We start from the raw sequence: 6,512 nt of genomic DNA, 5'->3' as shown, positions 1-6,512 counted from the left end.
TTCATTTAAACAGTACAATAATTTTAAATAGTTATCTAATAAGTTTGCATTATAACATTATGAACTACAATCTACCATATTTTACCCCATTACGACGTATATGTGCTGACGGAAAATCGGCTCTACTCGGAAATAAAATCAACAGAACTCAGACTTAAGGCGAAGCTCAATTAGTGCTAAATAGTGATTTTCCATTAATCTTCATAACGAATTTTTTTACATTATGAGTACCAAATAAAATGCTTTATATAAATTGATGCTTTTCTTATCTTTTCTCTTGAGGAGAATTCAAATGAAAAAATTATTTACTTCATATAAAATATAAATGTAACCTACTAAAAAATGTATTTATTCAATAAAAATGTATGAATGCACAAATGAATCAACTTTTAAAAAATAACATATTATGGGTAAGATTATTTGTGACAGTTTCCTTTGATTAATTTTTTGCGTACTTATAAATTTTTATACAAAATAAATAAAAACCACTTTTGCGCATGAAATCGAGTGTTTCTTGAATCCATTTTCCAAGCGATTTTAATGCCTATTACCTGTGTATTCGTCACGAAATAAGGCAAACAAAGAATATACATATTTTTGGCTTGTAGCTTCCTCTTAAGACGCGGCATTCTGCATTTCGAATTGTAGATGGGCGACGCCCACCACTTTTACTTGTCATAGAGTTCGTATAGGGTTAACAATCCATTGTGTTTTTTCCTATAGAACAATATTTTTCCATAGAAAAATATTTATTTATCCTTTAGTTTATTAACTTACTTACCTGAAATCGACCTTAAAGCGTTGGAATTTCGAAAAATTAACATTTTATTTTTAACTTGTATAATCACGCAGAATTACCTGCATCCTGTGTGGAGTTACGTAACAAAAACATCATCATCATTTAATGGCCAATACAAAACAAACTTACTCGGTTTTTACAGTTATCAATGCATTAAATATGTCTAAATGGACGCAATCTAAAAAATAATATAAAGTATACAATTATAAAAACAACTTGAAATAGTTGAATATGTTTTGTAATACAGAGTTGTCCCTTGAGGATAATATCTAATACTCTATTTTTTGCTTTACTTCACTTTTTTCTTTTTTAAATAAAAATTGAATTTCATAAAGATATTTGTAAATTTTATAAAAGTATACGTGATAGATACATTTTAATTAAATATGTTATTCAAAATATTTTTTGTTGTTGTTTCAAACCACTTTATTTTGCTATACACGTCGACCGGTTTCGTTTGATCTCAATCTACTACTATTTCTAATGCTTCTATATTATTAAGGCGTATTCCTATTTTATTTTTATGTACAATTTTGACTCCTGTATTTTTATCAAAAGTATGGTTAGTATTAATTAAATGTTCGGCAAAGTCTGAATAACCAGTATTTGTTAAACACCTGACGTGTTTTACTCTAATATTTCCAGAGTGGCAAAAAACGACTGCGGAATTCATTCAAGAAATAATCTCACAGTTTTAGAACAATCAGCTTACATCGCCTTGTGGCAAATGAATTTTTGGCGAATAGTACTTTTGTACACAAGCCGCGGCCTTGGGACATTTAATTTATGTTTGTTAATTATTTTTCAATTTTGAAAAACAATATTATTTAACCGATAAATGCAATATTCACGTTAAATAAGCTATTCAAATATTTTAAATTAAATATTATTTACAGTAAATCACGTAATTTTAGATGCCGAAAATTCTGACACACGTCTACTAAGCCTGCCGACTGCGCGGGACTGATGAATGTTTGAAATGGTCTTATGTAAATCAGAATGTTAGAGAGAGCGCGCTAATATTTAAAAGGATTGGAACGAACAGACGTAAGCGACTGCTGTGAAAATATTTTATGAAACACGACTCATTTGAAATAAAGCAAAAATCTCTCTCCAATGTCTTTAGTTGCATTTAAACATACACTCTGAATTTTTTCGTGCTTATAACATATTAAATAACAGAACAAAACGTATTTTTAATAATTTTCGGAGCTTACTTTGCGATTTTTTTCTATCGAGGGAATTTCAAATAATTAACGTTTCGGCAAAACAAATGTATGGATATTATCTTCAAAAACAACTTTTTTTTTTGGAACTCCAAGACTTAAGGAGTTAGCGAGAAACTTGATATAAAATCGGTAGAAATTGAAAATGCCGGGTCTTAAGCTGAAATGGCAAAATCAAGTGTATGAAATCAATTGTGACTATAATACATTTCAAATTATACACAACTGATTAAAATCCTTTTATGATACAAAAATGGTTGTTTATTAGTAGTATAAAATTTAATAATATATTACGCCATTTAGATTATAATATTCAATTAATGCTTTACACGCATTCACAATTCATAAATCAGCAACTAAGCCGCCGACAGGGCAAAATCAAGTGTATGAAATCAATTGTGACTTTAATAATTTATTCGAACATTACCACTATAATTTTCAACTATTCAAATTTCCACACTAAGCCATTGAAAGAGCAAAACCACGGGTATGAAATCAATTGTGACTTTAATAATATATTCGGAATTTCAATTATAATATTATATTACCGCCACTAAATAAAAGTTTGTATAATAATTATGCAGTCAAAAATCCCTGCGTCATTCAAATCATATATTATAATATCATATATTTGGAACACCAACCCCCATAAGCCATCACTTTAACAACCTATAGTCAAATTTAAACAATACATCAACTAACTAACTAACTAACCATCACGCCGTTTCCCCGCAGGGGTAGGCAGAGAGGACGGACCGCCAAACAACTCGGTCTTGGCATACACTCCTTGCCTCATTCACATTCATACATACTCTTCTATTATTCTGACTCTTGACATGGCCCGACTCGAGTAACTGATTCACTTGGTCGTGCCAGGTCTTCCTCGGGCGTCCCCGACTTCTGCTACCATTCACATTCGTATCGTATATTACACACAGTATCCTTACACATGCCCAAACCATCTAAGCGTCCCTTTCTTGATCTTACTCATTACGATTGAATCGGCCTTGCACTCTTTGCGGATTTCCACATTCCTCACACGATCATACATGGTTTTACCACACATACGCCTCAGGGATCTCATTTCTACAGCATTCAGTCTGCTTTCTCTGTTAGATCCATCAGCCTCACTTCCGTACATCAGGGTAGGTACCAGCACTCCATTGTGGACTGCTGGCTTTGTTTCTTTGGACAATTTTTGGATAGCGCCAACTGCGTTCAGTCCCCCATTAATGGATTTACCAATACATTAACTATTTAATTAATAATTTACCAAATAAATAAAAAAACTATTCCTCAGTATAATGTATTACCTTTATTGAAATAATGCAAATTGATCGCATTTTGGTGGCTTCACCACAGTTTTAGGATGCCTTCGAAGGCGAAACAGCTGTCACGCATAATAATAGTTACACAGCAGAACTTGTCTATAAGATAATTGAATACGAAAAAAATAAAAATATTTTATTAAAAATAGAATTAATTGGTCACCCCTGCCTAAAAAAAATATCAAGTACATTTATAAAATATTGTACAACAATAATACAAAGACCCACAATGTGTCCTTCATGTAAAATATATTTATATTCTTACACAATAGAGTAGACAAGGACAGGATAGCGAAAAGTGCAACACGAAACTTGCTTTGTCCTGCAGTATTAACATCCCTCATAAAGACGGATTTACATTGTTCAATTGGGAGAAAATATCGTGTTATTGTGGGTACAGGGGAAGAGTGGTGTAAATTGAAAAGTTGCTAAATAAAAATAAGTTACAAAAAGTTATAAAATCAACATTTTAAAGCTCTATGCTTCTATATGAATTTACTTATTCAAACTATATGAATGAGAGAGACATTGAAAATAAGAAAAAAATTAACCCCTAAGACCCGAACTTGGAACTTTTCTCTATTAGGGAGATACGTAGGTACTTGCCAATTATAGCTATAATACAGGGTTTTCCAATAAGAGTTGTTATTTTGAATAGCCCGCTATTTCGGTAGATGTTACTTTTGAAGCTGTTATTTTTTTACATTTGACAAGTAGAAACTACGCCATTAATAAAAATGGAACGATACACGCTTCAACAACGCATTGAAATTATTAAAATTCACTTCAGTGAATCAAATGCAAATCATCTTGAGTGATGAGGCCCATTTCCACCTCGGTGGCTTCGTCAACAAGCAAAATTGTCGCATCTGGGGGTCGAAAAACCCAAGAATTATTTCTTCTAACACAGCAAACTTATTTTGTGGCACCATTTTAATTGAAATTAATAAAATACTTCGTTTTTACCACTTTGATTGTTTATTACCAACATGTTTCATGAGCAACGCTCACTTTTTCAGGGTTTTTAATAAAACCCTACCAATATTAATTTATTTGTCATTTTGAAGTTATACCATTCCTCCTGTGTGTCCTTTCATTCTTACATCACATTGTGACCACGTGTGATGATGGCATGTACTGACGTCACGTCCCATTGTGGCAATAGCATTGTTAGTCCCACGATAACACCCTGCAGTAGCACCGCCCCACACTGCAGTGCAAACTGTACGGTGAAGACAGGGCCGAACTTGGCAATAAGCTTACTGGGTAGACAATTTATGTAGACCAGGGCGCGAAAATTTTGGGGACGCATTCTCATTGTAACATTTTCAATATGACTCTTCACTCGATAAGTGATTTGCTCATAACTGGAAGCCTAGAACATTCACATCGACAACTAGTCAATACGAGTCAATACGGTAACATATCACCTCAAGGGCGCTGTACAAATGTATTTATTAAATAGTTAATACTAGAACTACTGACTTAAAACTAGTGACTTACGACTAAGGCCTATTACTACTATCTTAATAACTAACTAACCATCACGCCGTTTCTCCGCAGGGGTAGGCAGAGAGAACGGACCGCCAAACAACTCAGTCTTGGCACACACTCCTTGCCTCATTCACATTCATACATCGTCTCATACATACTCTTTTATTATTCTGACTCTTGACATGGCCCGACTCAAGTATCTGATTCATTTGGTCGTGCCATATCTTCCTCGGGCGTCCGCGACTTCTGCTACCATTCACATTTGCATCGTATATTCTCCTTACACTCCTTTCTTCGCTCGTTCGCTCTACATGCCCAAACCATCTAAGCGTCCCTTTCTTGATCTTAATCATTACGCTTACATCAGCCTTGCACTCTTTGCGGATCCCCACATTCCTCACACGATCATACATTGTTTTACCACACATACGCCTCAGGGATCTCATTACTATCTTAATGACATACATATTTACATATGTAGAAACTTACAACTAACATTAATGTTAACAATCTAATTTTACTAGCGCCAGAAGAAGAAGGAAGTTCTATAATATTAGGGTGTTTTTATAATTAATTTCAGATCAGGGGTACGAAATGCGCCCATCTTTTTTCATTTCTTATTTTTTTATTTAACGGCAATATAAAGTAAAGTAAAAAAGATACAAAATTAAGTAAAATAAACATTTAAAGTGATGTAGTTTGTTCTCAGTCCTCCTCACTAGGTTTTCCTGTTCCGATGCGTACTGTAGTTTGTTGTATTTGTGTTGATCATGATTTCCTCATCTTCTAATTTGTTGGTTCCCACAAAATATAAAATAAATTAAGCAAAAAGTATTTATTTTTGTTGTCTGTAGGTTGCGATGGGGTTACTTCATAAATTTAATGATTTCCTCATCTTCATGTTTAGTTAGCCATAATTTGATGTCTTTTTAATACTTTTCTCTATCCATGGTGTTTTTAATTTCAATAGGAAGGGCATTATATAATTTTATAGCATGGAAATAGTGGTTTTTCTGGCTAAAAGATGTATTTAATTTTGGAATGTTTAGTAGATTTGAGGATTTCGTCCTTGTAGTGTAGGTGTGTTGTTCAGCAAGGTACTCATATTTTTCTTTAAAATACTCTAATTTGGATACATATCTTAAATGAAGACAAATAATTTACAATCATTTTCTAATGAACTTAATTTTTCACATTATACAATAAAACCACAACCGAAAAGGGGTTCGTAAGTAGAAGATTTTGAACTTTAAAGCAGTTTTTATAAGCCTGATAATGGCCTTTTTTTAAATGGCCAAGTGTGTTCTACTCGCAGTATTTAATTAAAGCATCCAAAATTCAAGCGATCAAATTTTCAAACCAATGACAGATTTATTTTTGATTTATTTTTAATTTATTACACTACATTAGATACATGTATATGGCAAAATAATAATATTGCAATAACTGTATAAGGATATTAAAAAAAAAATTAAAACTTGTTTTTTTTATCCAAATCGAATATATATTAAGTTTTTACTAAATGAGCCATTAATAGGTAACCATGTAAAATTTTAAATGACATTATTTAATAGTTTTTCAGACTCCTCCCTCCCCAAGCAAATTAACCATTTATTTATTATTGATCCAATGAAGGACATTTTGCATGTTTTAATATTTTATTCT

This window comes from Hesperophylax consimilis, chromosome 30 (genome assembly GCF_061612785.1).
Source record: "Hesperophylax consimilis isolate HC1 chromosome 30, BYU_Hcon_1.0, whole genome shotgun sequence".
Lineage (NCBI taxonomy): Eukaryota > Metazoa > Arthropoda > Insecta > Trichoptera > Limnephilidae > Hesperophylax > Hesperophylax consimilis.
Note: the sequence above shows the minus strand (reverse complement) of the source record.